The sequence below is a fragment of the Anomalospiza imberbis genome, chromosome 1 (genome assembly GCF_031753505.1).
Source record: "Anomalospiza imberbis isolate Cuckoo-Finch-1a 21T00152 chromosome 1, ASM3175350v1, whole genome shotgun sequence".
NCBI lineage: Eukaryota > Metazoa > Chordata > Aves > Passeriformes > Viduidae > Anomalospiza > Anomalospiza imberbis.
The window spans coordinates 86,194,699-86,201,696 of record NC_089681.1 but is presented as its reverse complement, the minus strand read 5'-3'; positions in this window follow the sequence as shown (position 1 = coordinate 86,201,696).

Below are 6,998 nucleotides of genomic sequence, written 5' to 3'. Positions count from 1 at the left end.
GCCTCTGCTCCAATGCCGTCTGGAGGAGCCATTCAGAAGTGCCAGGTGTCCTGCACAACACCTATCTCTGACAACTGCCAATACACTCTTTTGCTTCACTTAAGCAAAAGTTAAGAGACTTCCTGGCATAAGGATGAATGGACTTAGCGATCCCATCTTTATGTGTGCTGGGTGTCACTGACCAAGCTGATCGATACGTACCTTTGATCAGACACCTGGCTATACAATCACAAGCTGTCTGGGAATTCCCTGAATTTCCATCCTTTCTGCCACATCAGAGAGCATACACAGCCTCTGTTAAGCAATATACTGGCAAAGGCGGAAGAGAAGGAGATTTCTGGGAGAGTGCTTGTCTGTAATCCTAAAATGTCCCTCTAATCCCAGCCTGTGACTCAGAGCTGGGGGGATGCAGAGGGTCGGTGTGGTCTGCTCCCCACTGCAGTGAGTCATTAGATCCCAAAGAGAAAAGAAGCCTTAAAGCCTCACTCTGATTTCTGTGAATGAGGGCAATGGGACATGTTGCACAAAATATGCAAAATCAAGGGCAATTCTGATATGCATTTGTTACAATACTCAGTCCCTATAGTGTCTCGCTTAACAGATGGCAGGAGCTGAATCTGATTAAACAAGGTTTTTTGAATCACTCACAGAGACAACTGAGAGGCAGGCAGAGGCATAAAGCAACACAGCTCTGAGAGCCTTCTAGATCTCAGTGGGTTTGCACTTCTCCATTCACTCCATGCCTGCCTTATTACAGCATTTAAAAACAAATCAGCTGAATTAGTTGGTGTGAGTACATGGTCTTTCCTGCTCCTGTCAAAGGAGTGACCCAGTGTCAAGCAGTGCTGCCAGCCTGCCTGCATTCAATGCAGAAAATATGGTGAGCTTGGTAATGTGATGACACTGATGCTCCTATTTTCCCTGAAACGAACTCCACAAAAATAAACAGCCTGAAAATCCCATATTCAGGTAGGGGTTTAGAAAGTGTGAAGTGTGCCACATGCATCTATGAAGTAGCTGGGGGGAAGGGAGGCAGGAGGAGGGAGGAAAGGCAAAACAGAACTACTTTGGCAATTCTGCAAGCTCGAAGATGACCGGTCAGGTGACTTTACAGTTTTTCTTCAGAAAGAATCTTAAGACAGATTGGCCCTGATGCGGGATGGGACAGCCTCAAACAATGGAGCATCTGAATTATGTCCACAGAAGCAGTTAAAAACCTGGCTGCTATACAAGCTATCAAAACCTCTGCAAACTGGGGCTTTTTTGGTGCAAATTTTGATGATTCTTCTTGGGAGGGAGGCCCCAAAGACCACTTAGTTCTCCAAGCCTGGTTGCCCAGTGTCAGGGCAACATCTCAGCCAAATGCCTGGCATGGCAGGGAGCACTAGCAGGCACCACTTGAAGTCACCAGCAGTCTTGGCGTTACTGCAGCACTAAGGAATTCTGAAGGAAGACAGTGCAAGGGTCCTTTCAAATCTTTCCTGCATCTGGCTCAAATCCAGCTGCAAATGGCCCAGTGATGCCCTTTCCAGATGTGGACTGACACCATGGCTGTCCAGGGAAGCGAAAAATTGCTGGGGGAGGGAGAGGGAGAGGATTATTAACCTGGTTCAGCTTAAAAATGAGGGGAGGTTTGTGAGGCTTCTGCAAAGTCTCCCTGCTGCAGGAAGCATGTTTTCAGAGGCGCCTCTGGCTGTGGATTGCGAGTGGCCGGCTGGCGCTGCGGTTGGCTGCTGTTGCCTCCTGAAGCCGCAGCAGCATTGTCGAGCTGCAGACGTGCAGAACAGCTCACGCCAAGACTGCGTGCTCACAGGTGATCTTTTGGTCTGTACATTTTCCAGCAGAGCTGGCAGCTGCTCCTGCAGTGTGCATGCTTCGCTGGCTGTCCAAAGAAGGAACTGGGCGGGCGTTGATCCAGTTGAGGCGGTTTCGAGGAGTGAAGGCAGGAAGGAAAATTACCAACTTTGACATATGTTGCTCCCTGCAGGTCTCTCTTATTATTGCCTGGCGGGATGTCAAGGTGCACAGACACGACCCAGAGCTGTAACACACGATGGCTGCTTCACCTCCTATCCCACCCCTTTCACACAGGCAGGAGTGGCAAAACCATTTCTGGCATACCAGGAAATCCTGGTTCTTGCTATTATCAAGGAGGGAGCATGCAGTTATACAACCTCGAGCTGCCATCAGCAGGACCTGTGGGAGGGAGGGGGGGAATAGTTCACTTGGAAAGGAATGCTGCAGTGTAGGGCAGTGGTTTTGACATGCTGGAGTGAAACTTGGCATAAGGGAATAGAGGGAATTCATTTGCCAGGTAGACGTGGCACTTGAGCAAGAGAATAAATGAAATGGCAGTAGAAATCTTGAGAGATCTTAAGAAGTGGCTGGTTATTACAGGGCAGGTATCTGCAATCCTTAGTGCAGTTTTCACTCTGCTGGGTGTCCACATCTTTCTAACAATTAGTATTTACCTGACCCTCTGTCTCTTTCATCTTGCCAGCACACAAGAGAATCCAGCTGTGTGCATAGGCCCCCAACTTGACAAGAAATGAAGACCCAGGGTGCAGTGGCCTCAAGTGTTTGTCAGCCCTTTCTGATGGCAGAAATCTCCTTAATTTTCTGAGAATATTTGTCTACTCAAGTGTGCCAGGAAGAATGTAGTGTGGCATAGCAGCCATCCAGAAAGACGGCAAATATTTGTTCCTGGTAAAAATTTGCTTGCCACATGTCTTCGTTTGCAGCATATCTCATGTGTTGGAGCCGGTGGGGGGCGGTCTGTGTGCCCTTCTTAAATGTCACTCTGAAAGGGCTGAGTCTTAAGGAGAGCACTTAGGTGGAAAAGGTGGGTGAAATACACATGTGCATCAAGAAGCACTAGGTGTGCATTGGATGAACACTTTTCACTGTCTCTGCTGACAAGCCCCTGCCAAGGGCTCGACATCTAAACAAACATGTTGAACCTTCCTCTTCACAGATTCCTTCTGCTGGGGCAAGTCCCCCATCACTTGCTTTCATGCTCTGTTTTCTGCCGTTGTTTTTGTAGTCTGTCAGCACAACCTTGAGAGAAAGGACTTTGGCTGTGAGCTGAACACACAGTACCAGCTGTACTGATTTCCATCTCCCGGTATGTAGCTGTGGACTTTCACACTGTGCCTTCTTTGCCTCCCCCAGTTTTCTCCCCACAGTTTCTGCTCTTTGTGGTGGAACTTACTTGGCCATGAGAAGCACAGGATTTAGCCCCCTGCAGCCATGCTGTCAGGAGGGGAGCCCCTTGGCAGGGTGCAGCCAGCCATGTGGGATGAGGGGCTGAAGGCATCGGAGGACTGTTGGTGTTCCAGCAAACTTTGAGATGAGTGAGGGAAGCTGGAATGCATGAGTGGATCAGAGAAGAGGAGGAAATGAATGGAAAAGGGAGATACCGTGTGATAGATGGGAAGTAGAGCAAAAGGGCAGCATAAAATCACACAGGGGATGGGCAGGATTTGAGGAATAGGGGCAATAAAAGGTGAGGGAGTGTTATGAGTGCCTAACTCTTGGGGAGCTTGTAAAAGACTGGATGTCTCTCCCACCCCCATCTCTGAGTTGAACTGTATTTTGAATAGAAAAGAAACCCAAAAGATAGCTAAGTGACTATATTTTTTTTTTTTTTTGTAGTTAGGTGGTTGCACTGTGACTTTTTTTTTTTTTTTGCATTCCTCTGGTTATAGGAGTGAAGCAGACTAAAACCAAACCAAAAGTACCATATTTTCCACTTTGGCATGTGTTTTGCTTTTCTGTCCTTTTCTCCTTTCTGTGACTCTGGCAAGGAGAGGTGCAAAGCATGGACTGCTCCTCCTCCTTAGCAGGGGTTTTACCCTGACCTTGTCATCCGTATAATGCAATGTTGCTACCTGGCAGTTATGATGCTCTTTAACCTTAAACAATAGTTCACGTGAAACACAGGCCTTTTGTGTGAACAGAGGGAAAGAAGATGAAGAAATTGGGTAATGCCAGAATAATAGCATGCCTGGAACAAAGGCTTGGAAGAGTAAGTGGGAAGAGGATGCTCCAGCTTCCTTCTTAAACATCCTCTGGGTGCTGGGACGTGATCCAGAAAGTCCTCATTGTCCTAGTTTCACACAGATGCAAAGGCCTCTTCATCCCATCACATGGCCTGTAAATACTGGTCACCACCAACTCCTTTCACCTGCTTCCCCTTTGCATGCCTTGGAAAAGGGCGTAAAACAGTATTTCTACAGTGTCTCCTTTTGCTGCTGTTTGTCCTTCCAAAGTGTACCTAGCACACCTATTTTCTCTGGCAGCACTTTTATTTGCATCTCAGGGGACTACTAAGAATTAGGGTCAGCTTGACATGAGAGAAGTACTGTATAGAGATATTTACAGCTGTTTGCAAGGCTTGTGTTGAGTATGAAACCAGCAGCAATTAGGATCCAGGCCAGTGCCTTCAGTGAATAATGGTCTTGGTTACTTGGAAATATCAGATGGCTTCAGCTTTATGCAGTTGCTACGAGGAAAAGAAGTTAAGTAAACAAAGAAAAAGAATAAGAGGAGGGAGTGGTGTTTTTTTTTATTGGCATAGTCAAGAAGGACAGTCAAAAAGAGAGCAAGAAACTGGAAAACAATACTGTGGGTCTTCTCTTGCAGCCCACAGCACAGAACATTTTCTTTGTGTGCCTTCATGTTCAATATCCTTTGCCACAACCACTTTTGGTTCCTGTCCCTGAGAGACCTTTCTTGGAGGCCAGTGTTGTTTATTTGGGTGCTTTGCTCTTAGGATGCCTAACATAGGACCCTGTTTGCCACAGAGTCCTGTAACTTCATCCCTGTGAAGCACCTTGACATCTCATGGCCTCCATGGCAGTAGTCAGCAGCATGTCCCTGGGGCCAGCACTCAGCAGTTGTCCCCCTTTTGTAAGATGTGTCCAAACAGTCCACTTGGTTTCCTCTGGGAGTTTGAAGATGGGGGATCCTGAGAAGAGATTATTTAGGGAGGTTATCCAGAGCCACAACACTGAATGTTGCAGAGATGCCTTCCTTTCCTATAGATAAAGAAGAAACACTTTCAGATTCCTGGAAATAGTTTAATTTTGTCTTGGGTAAATAAGATAACATGAGGGAACTGATTATATTTCTTAGTGTCCAGCTGTGGAAACAGGCTATTGGCCAGCTATTGGCCACCTTTGCCAGACTGGCCTTGGAGTTCGTAGTATTTTGTTCTTCTCCTGACTGACAGTGTGGGTCCCACCTGGACCTAGGAGCTTCTAGGATATTTGGGCTCATCTTCTGCTGCAGACTAGCCCTGAGCACAGAGCCAGGCACAAGCCTTTCTCAGCACATCACTGTTCAGAAATAGAGCAAGACTGTTTTTCTACTCCAGAAGAATCCCTCTCAAGACTCTGAGGTGAGGCAGAACTTCTTACATCTCATTTTCCCTCCCCTCAGCAGGGGTTGGCTCCTCTCACAGTGTTCTCCACAGTGTCCCACACTTCCCCCTGGAGATGCCGCCTGTAATGAGATCAAGATGGAGGGACAGCCTTTTAGCAACCCTTCAGCCTGCTCTAGCAAAAGAGGAGGGCTGCCAGTGCATCTGTCAGTGGGACAAGATCTGGGTAGTCTTGCCTTCTAGCAACGATGGAGTCAGTACTTCCAGACCAGTGTACTCTCGCTTGTGATGACACCAAAAAATCCTTGGCTCTTTGCAGGCTGCTGGCACACACAGCTCGCTAGAACACTGGCAAGTTTTTAAGGTTTTGTCAGATGGGAACAGTGGTGGAGAAAAGAAAAGTGAAACCAGATGTTTTTCCTTACAGTTGCTTCATATTCATATGAGGGAGGAGAAGAGAAGCCATAAAAATGTCATAACCCTTGATCCCTGAGGCTCATTGTTATACTATGCAAAAGCCAGTGCTATAAATCCACACCTCTGCCTCAGCAGCCGAGGGTCCTGACTACACAAGACTGTTGCAACAGCTGAGGGGGAAGAATCTTCATATTTATCAACAAATGGAGGAAACTGGAGGAAAAAGCCTTTGAGAAGTTAACACTGATAGGCTACTTTTATGGAATCAGTTATTTTTTCAGATTTCTCTGGGGATGCATCAGTGCCAAGTCCTGAGGCTGACCAGCAGGCTTAGAAATTTGGGATGTGTTTGCACTGCAATCAATCTATGCTGCAGGCTGTGCTGAAGGAGTGGAGTTAACTTCATCCTCCCCAGAACAGGCTCACCTGCCAGCACAGCCAGGGCAGCACAGCACTGGGGTGAGGACTTGCTGGCAGGGCATTCACCTGAATTTCCAGACTCTTGCTGCCCTGTGCCACTGCAGCTACACCTCCCTGACACCTCACACACCCGACTGGGGTACCGCTGCATCGCAGTGCAGTGCCAGCAGCCATGAAGAAGCAGTTCTGATCAGAGGGTCCAGCTGGCACCAGAGGAGAGCTGGAAAAATCTAGGAAAAGTCTGACTCCAGTCGTATCTTTTTCGTCTAGGAGAGGTTGCTCGCTGTAATCATAAAACAACTACAAGGAGTGCCAGGCAGCACTTTCCAGGGAAATGTGAGCTTGGGTGAACACAAAGATGGAGGAGAGGAAATGAAAGTTGTGTACACACAGGCCTTGAGCCAAACAAGGATTTTAGGAGAAAGCAGGCAGGCCTTCTCTGCCCTGTACAACAAGGACTGTGATAACCAGTAGTTTTCCATGATATTTCTTGATATTTCCATGCTCAGTTTCTGTCTATCTGTTAACAGAGGGGAAAGACTTTCCCTGATCTGATGCAGACTCTATGGGGTGGGAAGTCTTGCACGGCCTAGGTTAGAAGGTGATTTTAGACATGAGCTGGGATTCTGAATCTGAATTTCCCTGCACGATCAAAAGTGACTAGGTTTAGTCCTATTTTGGGTGAATATGCTATGCTACTTCCCATAGGATTCAGGTAGTTTGCTGTGCTAGGTAATATATAGTTATAGCTCTACTTGTACTAATGGGTGACCAAGAG